This window comes from Phyllobates terribilis, unplaced genomic scaffold, assembly GCF_046119375.1.
Source record: "Phyllobates terribilis strain yellow unplaced genomic scaffold, ASM4611937v1 Scaffold_10__3_contigs__length_209671492, whole genome shotgun sequence".
Taxonomy (NCBI): domain Eukaryota; kingdom Metazoa; phylum Chordata; class Amphibia; order Anura; family Dendrobatidae; genus Phyllobates; species Phyllobates terribilis.
The window spans coordinates 66,478,527-66,498,649 of NW_027362770.1; positions in this window are offsets into that span (position 1 = coordinate 66,478,527).

The window sequence follows — 20,123 nt, forward strand, 5'->3', positions numbered from 1 at the left end:
CAAGGGGCATTAAAACCGTCTTTTTACGCTACTGTAACCTCCACATGTCTTCCAAGGGGCATTGATATTGTCTTTTTATTCCACTGCGACCTCCACCACTTTTCCAAAGGACATTGATATTGTCTTTTTATTCCACTGGGAACACTACCAGTCTTCCAAGGAGCATTGATATTGTCTTTATATTCCACTGGGACCTCCACATCTCTACCAAGCTGCAAAAAAAACGTCTTGTTAAACCATTCTGAACTCCACATCTCTTCCAAGGGACATTAAAACTGTCTTGTTAAGCCACTGTGACCTCCACGTCCCTTCCAAGGGGCATTAAAACCATCTTGTTAAACCAGTCTGAACTCCACGTCTGTTCAAAAGGGCACTAAAACCGTCTTGTTAAACCACTCTGACCTCCACGTCTCTTCCAAGGGGCATTAAATCCATTTTGTTAAGCTACTGTGACCTCCACGTCTCTTCTAAGTGGCATTTAAACCATCTTTTTAAGCTACTGTGACCTCCACGTCTCTTCCAAGGGGCATTAACACCATCTTGTTAAACCACTTTGACCTCCACGTCTCTTCCAAGGGGCATTAAAACAGTCTTGTTAAGCTACTGAGACCTTCACGTCTCTTCCAAGGGGCATTAAAACCATCTTGTTAAACCACTCTGAACTCCACTTCTCTTCCAAGGGGCATTAAAACCGTCTTGTTAATCTACTGTGACCTCCATGTCTTTACCGAGGGGCATTAAAACCGTCTTGTTAAACCACTCTGACCTCCAAGTCTCTTCCAAGGAGCATGAAAACCATCTTGTTAATCTCCTGTAACCTCCACGTCTCTTCCAAGGGGCATTGATATTGTCTTTTTATTTCACTGGGACCTCTACCACTCTTCCAAGGGGCATTAAATCCATTTTGTTAAGCTACTGTGACCTCCACGTCTCTTCTAAGTGGCATTTAAACCATCTTTTTAAGCTACTGTGACCTCCACGTCTCTTCCAAGGGGCATTAACACCATCTTGTTAAACCACTTTGACCTCCACGTCTCTTCCAAGGGGCATTAAAACAGTCTTGTTAAGCTACTGAGACCTTCACGTCTCTTCCAAGGGGCATTAAAACCATCTTGTTAAACCACTCTGAACTCCACTTCTCTTCCAAGGGGCATTAAAACCGTCTTGTTAATCTACTGTGACCTCCATGTCTTTACCGAGGGGCATTAAAACCGTCTTGTTAAACCACTCTGACCTCCAAGTCTCTTCCAAGGAGCATGAAAACCATCTTGTTAATCTCCTGTAACCTCCACGTCTCTTCCAAGGGGCATTGATATTGTCTTTTTATTTCACTGGGACCTCTACCACTCTTCCAAGGGGCATTGATATTGTCTTTTTATTGCACTGGGATCTCCACATCTCTACCAAGGGGCATTAAAACCGTCTTGTTAAACCATTCTGTCCTCCACGTCTCTTCCAATGGGCAATAAAACCATCTTCTTAAGCCACTATGACCTCCAGGTCTTTTCCAAAGGGCATTAAAACCATCTTGTTAAACAACTCTGAGCTCCACGTCTGTTCCAAAGGGGCATTAAAACCGTCTTGTTAAGCTACTGTGACCTCCACATCTCTTCCAAGGGGCTTTAAAACCATCTTGTTAAGCTACTGTGACCTCCACGTCTCTTCCAAGGGGCATTAAAACCGTCTTGTTAAACCACGCTGAACTCCACGGCTCTTTCGAGTTGCATTAAAACCATCTTGTTAATCTACTGTGACCTCCACATCTCTTCCAAGGGGCATTAAAGCCGTCTTGTTAAACCACTCTGACCTCCACGTCTCTTCCAAGGGGTCATTAAAACCGTCTTGTTAAGCTACTGTGACCTCCATGTCTCTTCCAAGGGGCATTAAAACTGTCTTGTTAGTCCACTCTGACCTCCACGTCTCTTCCAAGGGGCATTAAATCCATTTTGTTAAGGTACTGTGACCTCCACGTCTCTTCTAAGTGGCATTAAAACCATCTTTTTAAGCTACTGTGACCTCCACGTCTCTTCCAAGGGGCATTAACACCATCTTGTTAAACCACTTTGACCTCCACGTCTCTTCCAAGGGGCATTAAACCCTCTCGTTAAACTACTCTGAACTCCACATCTCTTCCAAGGGACATTAAAACTGTCTTGTTAGGCCACTGTGACCTCCACGTCCCTTCCAAGGGGCATTAAAACCATCTTGTTAAACCAGTGTGAACTCCACGTCTGTTCAAAAGGGCACTAAAACCGTCTTGTTAAACCACTCTGACCTCCACGTCTCTTCCAAGGGGCATTAAATCCGTTTTGTTAAGCTACTGTGACCTCCACGTCTCTTCTAAGTGGCATTTAAACCATCTTTTTAAGCTACTGTGACTTCCACGTCTCTTCCAAGGGGCATTAACACCATCTTGTTAAACCACTTTGACCTCCACGTCTCTTCCAAGGGGCATTAAACCCTCTCGTTAAACTACCCTGAACTCCACGTCTCTTCCAAGGGGCTTTAAAACCGTCTTGTTAAACCACTATGAACTCCACGTCTCTTCCAAGGGGCATTAAAACTGTCTTGTTAAACCACGCTGACCTCCACGTCTCTTCCAAGGGGCATTAAAACCGTCTTTTTACGCTACTGTAACCTCCACATGTCTTCCAAGGGGCATTGATATTGTCTTTTTATTCCACTGCGACCTCCACCACTTTTCCAAAGGGCATTGATATTGTCTTTTTATACCACTGGGAACTCTACCAGTCTTCCAAGGAGCATTGATATTGTCTTTATATTCCACTGGGACCTCCACATCTCTACCAAGGTGCAAAAAAAACGTCTTGTTAAACCATTCTGAACTCCACATCTCTTCCAAGGGACATTAAAACTGTCTTGTTAAGCCACTGTGACCTCCACGTCCCTTCCAAGGGGCATTAAAACCATCTTGTTAAACCAGTCTGAACTCCACGTCTGTTCAAAAGGGCACTAAAACCGTCTTGTTAAGCTACTGTGACCTCCACGTCTCTTCCAAGGGGCATTAAAACTGTCTTATTAAGCTACGGTGACCTCAACGTCTCATCCAAGGGGCATTAAAACCGTCATGTTAAACCAATCTGACCTCCATGTCTCTTTCAAGGGGCATTAAAACCGTATTGTTAAGCTTCTGTGAACTCTTCGTCTCTTCCAATGGGCATTAAAACCATCTTGTTAAACCACGCTGAACTCCACCTCTCTTTCAAGGGCATCAAAACCATCTTGTTAATTTTACTGTGACCTCCACATCTCTTCCAAGGGGCATTAAAACCATCTTGTTCAGCTACCGTGACCTCCACGTCTCTTCCAAGGTGTATTAAACCGTCTTATTAAACCACTCTGACCTCCACGTCTCTTCCAAGGGGCATTAAAACAGTCTTGTTAAGCTACTGAGACCTTCACGTCTCTTCCAAGGGGCATTAAAACCATCTTGTTAAACCACTCTGAACTCCACTTCTCTTCCAAGGGGCATTAAAACCGTCTTGTTAATCTACTGTGACCTCCATGTCTTTACCGAGGGGCATTAAAACCGTCTTGTTAAACCACTCTGACCTCCAAGTCTCTTCCAAGGAGCATGAAAACCATCTTGTTAATCTCCTGTAACCTCCACGTCTCTTCCAAGGGGCATTGATATTGTCTTTTTATTTCACTGGGACCTCTACCACTCTTCCAAGGGGCATTGATATTGTCTTTTTATTGCACTGGGATCTCCACATCTCTACCAAGGGGCATTAAAACCGTCTTGTTAAACCACTCTGTCCTCCACGTCTCTTCCAATGGGCAATAAAACCATCTTGTTAAGCCACTATGACCTCCAGGTCTTTTCCAAAGGGCATTAAAACCATCTTGTTAAACAACTCTGAGCTCCACGTCTGTTCCAAAGGGACATTAAAACCGTCTTGTTAAGCTACTGTGACCTCCACATCTCTTCCAAGGGGCTTTAAAACCGTCTTGTTAAGCTACTGTGACCTCCACGTCTCTTCCAAGGGGCATTAAAACCATCTTGTTAAACAACTCTGACCTCCACGTTTCCTCCACTGGGCATTAAAACCATCTTGTTAAGCTACTGTGACCTCCACGTCTCTTCCAAGGGGCATTAAAACCGTCTTGTTAAACCACGCTGAACTCCACGGCTCTTTCGAGTTGCATTAAAACCATCTTGTTAATCTACTGTGACCTCCACATCTCTTCCAAGGGGCATTAAAGCCGTCTTGTTAAACCACTCTGACCTCCACGTCTCTTCCAAGGGGTCATTAAAACCGTCTTGTTAAGCTACTGTGACCTCCATGTCTCTTCCAAGGGGCATTAAAACTGTCTTGTTAGTCCACTCTGACCTCCACGTCTCTTTCAAGGGGCATTAAATCCGTTTTGTTAAGCTACTGTGACCTCCACGTCTCTTCTAAGTGGCATTAAAACCATCTTTTTAAGCTACTGTGACCTCCACGTCTCTTCCAAGGGGCATTAACACCATCTTGTTAAACCACTTTGACCTCCACGTCTCTTCCAAGGGGCATTAAACCCTCTCGTTAAACTACTCTGAACTCCACGTCTCTTCCAAGGGGCTTTAAAACCGTCTTGTTAAACCGCTATGAACTCCACGTCTCTTCCAAGGGGCATTAAAACTGTCTTGTTAAACCATGCTGACCTCCACGTCTCTTCCAAGGGGCATTAAAACCGTCTTTTTACGCTACTGTAACCTCCACATGTCTTCCAAGGGGCATTGATATTGTCTTTTTATTCCACTGCGACCTCCACCACTTTTCCAAAGGACATTGAAATTGTCTTTTTATTCCACTGGGAACTCTACCAGTCTTCCAAGGAGCATTGATATTGTCTTTATATTCCACTGGGACCTCCACATCTCTACCAAGCTGCAAAAAAAACGTCTTGTTAAACCATTCTGACCTCCACATCTCTTCCAAGGGACATTAAAACTGTCTTGTTAAGCCACTGTGACCTCCACGTCCCTTCCAAGGGGCATTAAAACCATCTTGTTAAACCAGTCTGAACTCCACGTCTGTTCAAAAGGGCACTAAAACCGTCTTGTTAAACCACTCTGACCTCCACGTCTCTTCCAAGGGGCATTAAATCCATTTTGTTAAGCTACTGTGACCTCCACGTCTCTTCTAAGTGGCATTTAAACCATCTTTTTAAGCTACTGTGACCTCCACGTCTCTTCCAAGGGGCATTAACACCATCTTGTTAAACCACTTTGACCTCCACGTCTCTTCCAAGGGGCATTAAAACAGTCTTGTTAAGCTACTGAGACCTTCACGTCTCTTCCAAGGGGCATTAAAACCATCTTGTTAAACCACTCTGAACTCCACTTCTCTTCCAAGGGGCATTAAAACCGTCTTGTTAATCTACTGTGACCTCCATGTCTTTACCGAGGGGCATTAAAACCGTCTTGTTAAACCACTCTGACCTCCAAGTCTCTTCCAAGGAGCATGAAAACCATCTTGTTAATCTCCTGTAACCTCCACGTCTCTTCCAAGGGGCATTGATATTGTCTTTTTATTTCACTGGGACCTCTACCACTCTTCCAAGGGGCATTGATATTGTCTTTTTATTGCACTGGGATCTCCACATCTCTACCAAGGGGCATTAAAACCGTCTTGTTAAACCATTCTGTCCTCCACGTCTCTTCCAATGGGCAATAAAACCATCTTGTTAAACCACTATGACCTCCAGGTCTTTTCCAAAGGGCATTAAAACCATCTTGTTAAACAACTCTGAGCTCCACGTCTGTTCCAAAGGGGCATTAAAACCGTCTTGTTAAGCTACTGTGACCTCCACATCTCTTCCAAGGGGCTTTAAAACCATCTTGTTAAGCTACTGTGACCTCCACGTCACTTCCAAGGGGCATTAAAACCATCTTGTTAAACAACTCTGACCTCCACGTCTCCTCCACTGGGCATTAAAACCATCTTGTTAAGCTACTGTGACCTCCACGTCTCTTCCAAGGGGCATTAAAACCGTCTAGTTAAACCACGCTGAACTCCACGGCTCTTTCGAGTTGCATTAAAACCATCTTGTTAATCTACTGTGACCTCCACATCTCTTCCAAGGGGCATTAAAGCCGTCTTGTTAAACCACTCTGACCTCCACGTCTCTTCCAAGGGGTCATTAAAACCGTCTTGTTAAGCTACTGTGACCTCCATGTCTCTTCCAAGGGGCATTAAAACTGTCTTGTTAGTCCACTCTGACCTCCACGTCTCTTCCAAGGTGCATTAAATCCATTTTGTTAAGCTACTGTGACCTCCACGTCTCTTCTAAGTGGCATTAAAACCATCTTTTTAAGCTACTGTGACCTCCACGTCTCTTCCAAGGGGCATTAACACCATCTTGTTAAACCACTTTGACCTCCACGTCTCTTCCAAGGTTCATTAAACCCTCTCGTTAAACTACTCTGAACTCCACGTCTCTTCCAAGGGGCTTTAAAACCGTCTTGTTAAACCACTATGAACTCCACGTCTCTTCCAAGGGGCATTAAAACTGTCTTGTTAAGCCACGCTGACCTCCACGTCTCTTCCAAGGGGCATTAAAACCGTCTTTTTACGCTACTGTAACCTCCACATGTCTTCCAAGGGGCATTGATATTGTCTTTTTATTCCACTGCGACCTCCACCACTTTTCCAAAGGGCATTGATATTGTCTTTTTATTCCACTGGGAACTCTACCAGTCTTCCAAGGAGCATTGATATTGTCTTTATATTCCACTGGGACCTCCACATCTCTACCAAGCTGCAAAAAAAACGTCTTGTTAAACCATTCTGAACTCCACATCTCTTCCAAGGGACATTAAAACTGTCTTGTTAAGCCACTGTGACCTCCACGTCCCTTCCAAGGGGCATTAAAACCATCTTGTTAAACCAGTCTGAACTCCACGTCTGTTCAAAAGGGCACTAAAACCGTCTTGTTAAACCACTCTGACCTCCACGTCTCTTCCAAGGGGCATTAAATCCGTTTTGTTAAGCTACTGTGACCTCCACGTCTCTTCTAAGTGGCATTTAAACCATCTTTTTAAGCTACTGTGACCTCCACGTCTCTTCCAAGGGGCATTAACACCATCTTGTTAAACCACTTTGACCTCCACGTCTCTTCCAAGGGGCATTAAACCCTCTCGTTAAACTACCCTGAACTCCACGTCTCTTCCAAGGGTCTTTAAAACCGTCTTGTTAAACCACTATGAACTCCACGTCTCTTCCAAGGGGCATTAAAACTGTCTTGTTAAACCACGCTGACCTCCACGTCTCTTCCAAGGGGCATTAAAACCGTCTTGTTTAGCTACTGTGATCTCCACATCTCTTCCAAGGGGCATTAAAACTGTCTTGTTAAACTACTCTGAACTCCACGTCTCTTCCAAGGGGCTTTAAAACCGTCTTGTTAAACCATTATGAACTCCACGTCTCTTTCAAGGGGCATTAAAACTGTCTTGTTAAACCACTCTGACCTCCATGTCACTTCCAAGGGGCATTGGAGTGCATCAAAATGTTTGGTAGGCACTGCACTCACTGTATGGCCTATAACTGTGTAGCCAAACCGCTCCTTTTGGTTCAGAAACATATCCTACAAGTCATGTGTGGTTGACTGGCCTGATATTGATGTGAATGGTTCCCGATCCTCCTGCTCTTTCTCCTTTGCCACCACCTCATCCATCATTCATCACCTGAAGCTTTGTTTTAACGGGAGTCATAGAACTGGGATAGTAGCAGGAAAACATCCAGCAATCCTCGGAGGAGGTAGGATATGCACCAAAACGCTGACCACCTCAGGCCTAGCCGCTACTACATACATGCACTTGCATTCCAAGGAACAGAAAGCTAAGGAGATGGATGGCCTCATGATCATGAATAATTTACTCATTGTGTAGGAGGCCGACCACTGCTGCTGTCTACCTTCTGAACTTTGTGTTGAAGCCTGATTGACCCAGGACCCGCAATCCTCTATGTTTGGAGGACGTGTTGCATCCCAGTGTCCAACTGTGTCCCGGCTTCCACAATATTAACCCAGTGTGAAGGCGTCAGTGAGATGGACCATCCCGGGCCACATTCACTTGTCCACGTGTTTGTGGTTAGGCTGTCCTTCCCACTAAATGCACTGGGGAGGGCACAGGTAATGTTTTGGTATGCGCGCTTGTGTATAAGGCGCACCAGGACAAATAGGGGCAGCTGGGGACCGTTTATGGACACCCGGCCGCACCCAGGCAGCTGGGGACCGGGTGTAGGCACCCGGGCGCGTGGCGGCTCGAGACTGAGTATGGATACCAAGCCAGCGACGCAGCCATGATGTGGTGGCCAGATTCCACCTCAATATGCCTAAAAGACCCAATTTCAAGTGCAAGCAAGCAGTATGGTATTGCAACCTGGGGGTGGGTTGGTGGTGGGTTGCATACTTGGGCTTGCATTGCAAGGAATGGGGGAGGTACAATTGAACACTGCCCTGGGACAATGACTTGCACAAGGATAGTTGCAAGTCTGCATCTTCTGATGCGGCAAGGATCACTTCTGATGGGCACACTTTTACGCAGTGACCTGGGTGTCAGAGATGCTTCCAGGGGTCTTCCCCATGCTGTTCCCATGTCTTTTCAGCGCTGTATGCATGTGTCCCACAGCACATGGCCAGATAAGGTTGTAAAAGGTTAAAATGACATTTCCCGGTGAATGCATTTGTCACGGTTGAAAGCAATACAAAAGTGCAAAAACGCATAAAATATGCTACTTGTGAACATAACCCAAGGTGTGGAGGAGTATTTTTGTTTTTGGTTATTTATATTACCTTATACACAAGTCTTTACTCTGGAAAGGATGTTCCTTAACATATTTCACAGGAAAGCAGTTTCAGTTCCGTTTTTGAACGTTTTATTGTGAGCCTGAAAAAGTGGCTTAATAACTCTGACCATGTTGTGGACAGCAGTGACCTGGGGGTCAGAAATGCTTCCTGGGGCGATCCCCATGCTGTCCCCATGTCATTTGATCACTGTCACTATCGTTTTGGGCACTTTTTAGGCTTTTCTACAGACTGCTGGGGGTGCCGCCGCAAAAATGTTCGGGTCTCCCATAGACTAACATTGGGCTCGTTGCTCGGGTGGAGCACCCGAGTATCACGGTGAGCTTGGCCTGAGCTTCGAGCACCCGAGCATTTTAGTGCTCGCTCAACACTAGTGTCTAGCAGTAATTTACTATTTTGGATTTATGAAATTAATTGTATATACGTGGGCTGTATGTGGTCTCATATGGTATATACAGTGACATGTAAAAGTTTGGGCACCCCTGGTCAAAATTACTCTTATTGTGCACAGTTAAGCAAGTTGAAGATGAAATGATCTCTAAAACGCCTAAGTTACAGATGACACATTTCCTTTGTATTTTAGGCAAATATATAAAGTATATACAGGTATATATATATACAGTACAGACCAAAAGTTTGGACACACCTCATTTAAAGATTTTTCTGTATTTTCATGACTTTGAAAATTGTACACTCACACTGAAGGCATCAAAACTATTAATTAACACATGTGGAATTATATACTTAACAAAAAGTGTGAAACAACTGAAAATATGTCTTATATTCTAGGTTCTTCAAAGTACCCACCTTTTGCTTTGATGACTGCTTTGCACACTCTTGATGAGCTTCAATAAGTAGTCACCGGAAATGGTCTTCCAACAATCTTGAAGGAGTTCCCAGAGATGCTTAGCACTTGTTGGCCCTTTTGCCTTCACTCTGCGGTCCAGTTCACCCCAAACCATCTCGATTGTGTTCAGGTCTGGTGACTGTGGAGGCCAGGTCATCTGGCGTAGCACGCCATCACTCTCCTTCTTGGTCAAATAGCCCTTACGCAGCTTGGAGGTGTGTTTGGGGTCATTGTCCTGTTGAAAAATAATTGATGGTCCAACTAAACGCAAACCGGATGGAATAGCATGCCGCTGCAAGATGCTGTGGTAGCCATGCTGGTTCAGTATGCCTTCAATTTTGAATAAATCCCCAACATTGTCACCAGCAAAGCACCCCCACACCATCACACCTCCTCCTCCATGCTTCACGGTGGGAACCAGGCATGTAGAGTCCATCCGTTCACCTTTTCTGCGTCGCACAAAGACACGGTGGTTGGAACCAAATATCTCAAATTTGGACTCACCAGACCAAAGCACAGATTTCCACTGGTCTAATGTCCATTCCTTGTGTTCTTTAGCCCAAACAAGTCTCTTCTGCTTGTTGCCTGTCCTTAGCAGTGGTTTCCAAGCAGCTATTTTACTATTATACCATGAAGGCCTGCTGCACAAAGTCTCCTCTTAACAGTTGTTAAAGAGATGTGTCTGCTGCTAAAACTCTGTGTGGCATTGACCTGGTCTCTAATCTGAGCTGCTGTTAACCTTTGATTTCTGAGGCTGGTGACTCAGATAAACTTGTCCTCAGAAGCAGAGGTGACTCTTGGTCTTCCTTTCCAGGGGCGGTCCTCATGTGAGCCAGTTTCTTTGCAGCCCTTGATGGTTTTTGCAACTGCACTTGGGGACACTTTCAAAGTTTTCCCAATTTTTAGCACTGACTGACCTTCATTTCTTAAAGTAATCATGGCCACTCGTTTTTCTTTACTTAGCTGCTTTTTTCTTGCCATAATACAAATTCTAACAGTCTATTCAGTAGGACTATCAGCTGTATATCCACCAGACTTCTGCACAACACAACTGATGGTCCCAACCCCATTTATAAGGCAAGAAATCCCACTTATTAAACCTGACAGGGCACACCTGTGAAGTGAAAACCATTTCCGGTGACTACCTCTTGAAGCTCATCAAGAGAATGCCAAGAGTGTGCAAAGCAGTCATCAAAGCAAAAGGTGGCTACTTTGAAGAACCTAGAATATAAGACATATTTTCAGTTGTTTCACACTTTTTTGTTAAGTATATAATTCCACATGTGTTATTTCATAGTTTTGATGCCTTCAGTGTGAATGTACAATTTTCATAGTCATGAAAATACAGAAAAATCTTTAAATGAGAAGGTGTGTCCAAACATTTGGTCTGTACTGTATATATATGAAAGAACTGTGCCACGGTGCAAGGATCGGGGGTTCGTAACTAGGTGCCTCACCGAATCCGACCGTAGATCTATGGCGGCTTAACGACTCCATGATCCAAGGAGGGATGAGGAAGGTGAACCAGGTGCTACTTCATTACTGACCTCGGGTGATTGGAAGCTGATTCCCATAGACAGGAGGCAGACACAGACTAATACCACTGATGGACAGGCAAGAGGTAACAGCTGATAGACAAGCAGGCGGGCATGGCTGATTGACAGGCAGGCGGGCACGGCTGATAGACAGGCTGGTGGGCAGGGCTGATAGGCAGGCCGGTGGGCACGGCTGATAGAAAGGCAGACAGGTGGGTACATGTACTGAGACCAGGAACTAAAGAGAGTGTTAACCACAAACAAAGTTGCACAAGCACCTCCATATTGGAGGAGGTGTCTTAAATAGCCAGAGTCCTCCGGCCATTGGCCGGGGACACTTTAGGATGGTGTGTGCGGTCCCTTTAAGAGGAGAGGAGCGCGCGCACGCCTTAAGCACAGTACCCAGGCATTTGTGCACTGTGCGCGTGTCCCGGGCTGAGTCAGCGTGGAGAGAGGGGGGCCCTCCGGTGTCTCTGCCGGGGAAAGAGGGTAGGAGGCAGAGATGCCGGAGCTACAGTAGCCCCCCTTTATGCCCCCTTTTTTTTTAGGCCTGCAAGAAATTTCTCCAGGAGGAGAGGGGTATGACTGTTCTCTCTGGGTTCCCAGGATCTCTTCTCAAAACCAAACCCCTTCCAATCTACAAGAGGGTAAGAGTAAAGATCTTTTCTCTTGTAGATTGGAAGGGAGACCTCTGTGGCTCTCATGTCCAGATTGCCATGAGCGCCGCCCAGTGGTCGGCGCTCATAGCACGTGAGCAAATCTGCTACATAGAGGCGATCTGATCATTGCCTGTATGTAGCAGAGCCGATCAGGCAAGTGCTGCTTTTAGTCTCACTGTATGGGGCCCTTGAGCAGGAGGGGTGTCCCAGGTGCCAGCATCGGGCCCCCCCACCATTCACCACAACCGCGAGCTCAGTGATGGGAGAGGGAGCAACCTCTGTGTTTGAGCACCCGGTCCGCTGTGCTGAAGATGCAGCGGGGGAACCAGGAGGAGAGAGAGGTGAGTATTATGCTTATTTATTTATTTTTTCTTATGGGGGGATTATGGTACAGACTGCCTATGAGGGTGGGGGGATTATGCTACAGACTGCCTATGGGGGTGGGGGGATTATGCTACAGACTGCCTATGGGAGGGTGTGGGGATTATGCTACAGACTGCCTATAGGGGGGTGGGGGGATTATTCTACAGACTGCCTATGGGGTGGGGAGATTATGCTACAGACTGTCTATGGGGTTTGTGGGGAATTATGCTACAGACTGCCTATGATTAAGTGGGGGGATTATTCTACAGACTACCTATGGGGGATGGGAGGATTATGCTACAGACTGCCTATGGGGGGTGGGGGGAATTATGCTACAGACTGCCTATGGGGGGTGGGGGATTATGCTACAGACTGCCTGTGGGGGGATTATGCTACAGACTGCCTATGGGGTTGGGGGATTATGCTACAGACTGCCTATGGGGGGGGGATTATGCTATAGACTGCCTGTTGGGGGATTATGCTACAGACTGTCTATGGGGGGGGTGGGGGGATTATGCTACAGACTGCCTATGGGGGGGTGGGGGATTATGCTTAAGACTGCCTATGGGGTGATTATGCTACAGACTGCCTATGGGGGTAGGGGGATTATTCTACAGACTGCCTATGGGGGGGATGGGGAGATTATGCTACAGACTGCCTGTTGGGGGTTTATGTTGCAGACTGCCTATAGGGGGTGTCGGGATTATGCTACAGACTGCCTATGGGGGGTGGGGGATTATGCTACAGACCGCCTATGGGGGGTGGGGGGATTATGCTACAGACTGCCTATTTGAGGGTGGGGGGATTATGCTACAGACTGCCTATGGGGGGTGGGAGGATTTTGCTATAGATTGCCTATGGGGGTGGGGGGATTATGCTACAGACTCCCTATGGGGGGATTATCCTGCAGACTCTGCATTTGGGGAGTGCACTATACTATATTGAGGACTATCTGGCGCATTATACTATATGGAGGTTTTTTATACAGTGTGGGGATTACAGTTAGGGTCATACAGTGTGGGAGATTATGTGGGGCCTTTGCACAGTGTAGGGGCCATCATACAGTATGGTAGATAATGTGGGGTCTTTGTATGTTGAAGGGGCCATCATACAGTGTGGGAGATAATGTGGGGTCTTTGCACGGTGTGGGGGCCATAATACAGTGTGGGGCATAATGTAGGGTCTTGACACATTGTGAGAGCCATCATACAGTGTGGGAGATAATGTGGGGTCTTTTCACAGTGTGGGGACTATCATACAGTGTGGGAGATAATGTGGGGTCTTTGCACAGTGTAGGGGGCATCATACAGTATGGGAGATAATGTGGGGTCTTTGCACAGTGTGGGGTCCATCAAACAGTGTTGGAGACATCAGTTTGGAGGCTACTAAGGGGTCAGTATACTGTGTGTTGTGTACTATGTTGTGAGGGGGCATTATACTGTGTATAGGAGAGCATCATACTGTGTATAGGGGAGCTGTGCATGGGGGGAGACTCAGGACATTATTAAATGTTAAGTGGGCACTTATCGTTATAGGTGAACTCAGGTTATTGTGACTGTCAGAGGAGCACACAGAGGGCATTATTACTTTCTAGGGGGTAAAATGTGGTCACTGTTTTCTAGGGCACTTGCACACGGCATTGCTATATTCTAGAGGGTTGCTTTACCATTTTGAGAGCACACAGAAGGTGCAGTAAAATGGACATGTACAGCAACAGAGGCTCAGTATTGGGGTATCAGCAGGAAGAGGTGTTTGTGCAGGTTGGGAATAGATGGGGACGAGGCCTGAAATGTAAGGAGTCAAATGTGTCTTTGTTATGATCTTTGCAGACCTGAGACTCTGAGTCCTGGATGGAGAAGTCGTCATGTCGGTCTTGGCCAGATGGAAAAGACGGGAAAAGTGAACCATTTAATCAGAAAGAACATCAGCTGTAAGTTACTATATATAACTGTGCTGTGATCTCTTATATGTTCTGCAGGACTGGTATCTAGCAATATGTCACCATATGGCGGTAATAGCAGTGCTGCTCTTTGTATAGAGATTATTTTCAGTAACAGCGCTGTCATCTGCTGAGGTTCTCCTACATCCACTATCTGGGTGCGCCACTATTTTTGTAATCAGGGTTTCCTGGTTAGGGGCCCACTCAGAAGTTTTGCCCCCCGAACCAAAACCCTAGCTACACCTCTGATTTGATGATATATAAGCCCTGCTTACTGCCATTTAACAGTCATACATTACATACAGTTAGATCCAGAAATATTTGGACAGTGACTGAATCTTTGTGATTTGAGCTCTACATGCCACTATTTTTTATTTAAAATGAAACAACTGAGATGCAATTGAAGTGTAGACTTTCAGGTTCAATTAACCCCTTAACCCCCGAGGGTGGTTTGCACGTTAATGACCAGGCCAATTTTTACAATTCTGACCACTGTCACTTTATGAGGTAATTACTCTGGAGCGCTTCAACGGATCCCCCTGATTCTGAGATTGTTTTATCGTGACATATTGTACTTCATGATTGTGGTAAAATTTCTTCGATATCACTTGCGTTTATTTGTGAAAAAAACGGAAATTTGGCGAAAATTTAGAAATTTTTTGCAATTTTCAAAATTTGAATTTTTATGCCCTTAAATCAGAGAGATATGCCACACAAAAGAGTTAATAAATAACATTTCCCACATGTCTACTTCACATCAGCACAATTTTGGAACTAACATTTTTTTTTGTTAGGGAGCTATAAGAGTTAAAAGTTGACCAGCGATTTCTCATTTTTACAACAAAATTTACAAAACCATTTTTTTAGGGACCACATCACATTTGAAGTCACTTTGAGAGGTCTTTATGACAGAAAATACCCAAAAGTGACACCATTCTAAAAACTGCACCCCTCAAGGTGCTCGAAACCACATTCAAGAACTTTATTAACCCTTCAGGTGCTTCACAGGAATTTTTGGAATGTGGAAGAAAAAAATGAACATTTAACTTTTTTCACAAAAATGTTATTTTAGACCCAATTTTTTTTATTTTCACAGGGGTAACAAGAAAAAATGGACCCCAAAATTTGTTGTGCAATTTCCCCTGGGCACGCAGATACCCCATATGTGGGGAAAAAACACTGTTTGTGCGCACGGCAGGGCTCGGAAGGGAAGGAGCGCCATTTGACTTTTTGATTGTAAAATTTGCTTGAATAATTAGCGGACGCCATGTTGCGTTTGGATAGCCCCTGTGTGCCCAAACATTGGAGCTCCCCCACAAGTGACCCCATTTTGGAAACTAGACCCCCCAAGGCACCTATCTAGATGCATAGTGAGCACTTAGAACCCCCAGGTGCTTCACAAATTGTCGGCTCAAATTGTTAGCGGACACCATGTTGCGTTTGGAGAGCCCCTGTCTGCCCAAACATTTGAGCTCCCCCACAAGTGACCCCATTTGGAAACTAGACCCCCAAGGCACCTATCTAGATGCATAGTGAGCACTTGGAACCCCCAGGTGCATCACAAATTGATTCATAAAAATGAAAAAGTGTTTTTTTTTTCACTTTTTCATTTTTACGAATCAATTTGTGAAGCACCTGGGGGTTCCAAGTGCTCACTATGCATCTATATAGGTGCCTTGGGTGGTCTAGTTTCCAAAATGGGGTCACTTGTGGGGGAGATCCAATGTTTGGGCACACAGGGACTCTCCAAATGCAACATGGTATCCGCTAACAAATTGTCGGCTCACAGTACATAGTATGGGCACATTTATAAGATTTTCTCCACACAGAAACATTTTTTTGAAACACATCCAATTGTGGAACTTCTTAGAATTCAAAGATCAATTGATTAAAATGTTGATTCAAATTAACTTTGTTTGTGGGAAAACCCCTTTAAACCCTTCACAAACTTGGACGTATCCATACATCCTGGCTGGGAAGGGTTCCCGACCTTGAATTTATGGATACGTCCATGCGAAAATGCGGCACTGTGACCGAGCGCACTGTCATCACACAAAGGTGCCTGCTGATTCTGACAGGGCACTCGTCACCATGGAGCCGCCCCCCGCAACTGCAGTCACTATGATTGACTTTTCAATTCTGAACAGCCAATCACAGCTATTTTAGAGTTTCAGGCCATGAAAATGCCTGAAACATTAAAGTCCAGCTACCATCGGTGCTTTAACAGCACTGATCATAGCATGGTGCTAGGAGACCACAGCGTCAGCAGCCACAGCACTGATTGGAGCAATCGGATGATTGTACCAATCAGTGAGCAGAGACACGGTCTAATCTCACAGTGACCGCTAAGCCTCATTACAGCTTGTAGGTATTGCAGAGCAGTCACTGTGTCATTCTATTGCTGATCAGCTGGGCCTCCTGGTACCGCAGACTATTTAAAGCCTGTGACATCATGTCCTCTGCTGCTGCTACTGCTAGAAGAAAGAAGATGATCCTGATCCGTTTCTGACCTGTACCTGTCCCCTGTTTTTTCTAACCCACCCAAATCCCCCTCGCCATCCTTACCCCCTCTCTCTAACCCCTTCCCCACTCCCACTTCTGCCGCCGAGCTTTGATCAGTATTTGATCGCCAATCAGTAGTTGATAGTTCTTTTTTTGGCAGTTTCTTTGTGCGTCCTACAGTCGCTGAGCGCTGATCAGTGACACACATCACTGATCAGAGTCCATGCTCGGTTTTGGCTAAGACTTTTTTTCCTGTTCATTTTCTCTCCTCCCCCCCTTTGTACCACCTCCATGCAGGGTCGGTCTGGCCTGGCGGGAAATCGGGAAATTTCCCGGTGGGCCCCGATATGAGAGTGAGAAAATTGGTGGCGGGGGCCCTTTAAAAGCGCGGCTGAATCAAATGTAGTGTCGCGCGCACGGCACATTCATTGGTGACAGCGGGCCTGCAGTGACGTGCATGCAGCATACTTACCACGTGAGTCTCTGCCACTGAGAGGACGGATTCTTTCTGGGCGGTGACACGCACCGCGCTCTGCTTTCCCGCTGGCTGGCAGACTGTGGTGTCAGGTGACACTGACGCTGACGCCGCTCTCTTCTGGCCTCTGATACGCGCACCCGCGCTCTGCAGTGCTTTCTCTCTGCTCCGGGGCCGGCCTCTGCTCTCCCTGCTCCCGGGCTTCTGATACGTCCTATCCCGGCTCCATATCTGCCCTGGCCTGCTCCCCTGTAGTAATACTGGCTCCCGGGTGGTGGCACCGCCCCCTTCGCTCCTGCTCTGACTCTGTTTTTTTTTATACCGGTTCCGGGGCTGGATATGTGGATGGTGACCTGCAGCACTCTACAGTTCAACTCTCCAACCAGGCCTGGAATTGGAAACAAGGCTGCAGGCCTACAGCTCTCACTGCTTCAATTTCATATCAAGAGCACCGTGCCAAATATTCAATAACGTTTTTATGGGTGAGTCATATGCCTGTGTGTGTGTTACTTTGTATATGCCTGCTGGTGCGTGTATATGCCTGTGTGTGTGTTACTTTGTATATGCCTGCTGGTGCGTGTATATGCCTGTGTGTGTGTTACTTTGTATATGCCTGCTGGTGCGTGTATATGCCTGTGTGTGTGTTACTTTGTATATGCCTGCTGGTGCGTGTATATGCCTGCAGTTCATGTGTGTATATGCCTGCGTGTGTGTGTACAGTGTGTGTGAAAATGCCTGTGTGTGTACAGTGTGTGTGTGTGTGTGTGTGTATATACCTGCGATGCGTGTGTATATATGCTTGCGTGTGTGTGTGTATATGCCTGCCTGTGTGTATATGCATGTGTGTACAGTTTGTGTATATGGCTGTGTGTGTACAGTGTGTGTGTATATGCCTGAGCGCTCGCACGGATTACAGCGGGTGACACTTAGGAGAGGTGAGTATAAGGATTTTTTTATTTTATTCCTATTTTTACAGTTGGACACGGCGGGAGTAGACTACTACTCTCATCATTGACCCTGCTGTTGCTGATTGCAGCGCCGGCAGGGATCTATGATGAGAGCAGCGTTCAGCACCCGGTGCTTGGGAAGAGCGCTGTCATCAGTGTGCGGGACGTTTTGCAGGAGGTGCAGCTGGTAAAAACATTCATTTGAATGGGTCTGCGTGTACCAATGTCTCTGGTACTTGTGGAAACTGTCATCGCATGTACTGACGTGTGAAAGAGCCCTTAGTATGTGTGTGTGTAAGCACGCTTCTGCATTTCTGTGTGCTCTTCCGAAGATTTATTATATTTGCGGAGAGATGGGAGAGAAATTTTAGGAGACAGAATGGGGAGATGTGTGAAATAACTAGGGGAGGTGTGGGAATGGGTGCGGGAACAGAAGGGGGATGTATGAGGAAACAGTACGGAGAGTGGGGGAATAGTGTGAGGAGACAGTATGAAGGGAGAAAAGTGTGAGGTGACACAGCACAGAGACTAGGTAGTGTGGGGGAAGGTATGGAGATGCGGCAGTATGGGGGAAACAGTGTGAGGGCACAGAAAGGGGGGAACAGTATGCTGAGGAGGGGGAGTGTGATGAAGGGGCACAGTATAGAGACTGGGCAGTATAGGGGGGACACAGTGTGAGAGGACAGTGTGAAGAGGGGGCCCAGTATGGTAAGGAGAGGACAGTGTGGAGAGCAGGTACCATAAGAGGGGTAGAGTGTATGTCATATTTTGTGCAGGGAGCATTGTAAGAGTTAGGTTTATTCAGGGGCTCAGTGTAGATATTTTTATTCAGGAGCATTATAATGACACTGCTATCTTTAAGGGCATCGTGTAGGGATGTGCTGTAGAAGAGCGGAGAAGATGGAAGTCTGCAGAGACGAGCTGTGGATGAGAAAAGTCCTCAAGGGGTCTGGACAAGATGGAGACGAAAAGAAGGAGAACGACTCTAATCAGAGAAGACGTCTCAGGTAAGATACCTGGATGTAAATGTTCATTTGTGATCCTGCCTGTGTCTCGCCAGTACTGTGGTTCCTGTATGGTCCGCAGTCTGATGATGACTGATAACTCCCAGTATCTCCATTGTTAATTACATACTGGGAGTTGTAGGTTTATGCGATACAAAGATATATGGGTCTGACCTGACATTACAAATGATGGTGGTTCAGATGATGTATTCATGTACTGATGTGTTTGTGCGCGTCTGCGTGTTTGTGCGCATCTGCGTGTTTGTGCGCATCTGCGTGTTTGTGCACGTCTGCGTGTTTGTGCGTGTCTGCATGTTTGTATGTGTCTGCGTATCTGGAATAATATGTATTTTTGTAAGATGCGTGTATGTAACTGTGCATTGTGGTGTGTAATAACATTCATATGCTTGAGGCACCTTTACTACATCTATTAGGTCTCTTTCACATGTGTTAGGGAATTCCATTTGTCTTTCCACATTTAGGAACAGACAAGTGAAATTTGCTAACCTTGTCATAACTGTCACCATTGGGATGTGCTTGTATGGAGCGGGTTCAGGAGCTGAGCCTGCTCCATACCGGGCAGATGTCGGCTGTGTTACATAGCCGGCGTCTGCCTGTAACAGCAGTGATCAGAGCTTGCCTTGATTGCTGCTGTTTTGAGTATTTAAGTGCCCTTTTTAATCACTGACAGCGGCATTTAGATAGCACAATGGCCGGTGCATGCAGCCCCCTGTGACGCAGTTGCAGGTTGCTGTTCGGTTGCCAGTAGTGCTGAGTGAGCGTGGTCGGATAAGAGACATTACAGTCACCGCGAACTACAAAGTGAGCGTGCTGCAATAACTTCCGGCACCTTGATTGTGACACTTCCATGGAGCCCAACCTCAGGCTGAGCTTCATTGAATGACTAACATGGTAGCTGCACCTGGCAACTAGTAGTGAGTGAGTTTGGTCGGATAAGGTGTGATCCCAGCATGCTCGGGTGTTATCCGAGTATCTTGTAGTGCTTGCTAATATGCTCGAGTTCCCGGGGTAGCATGTTTT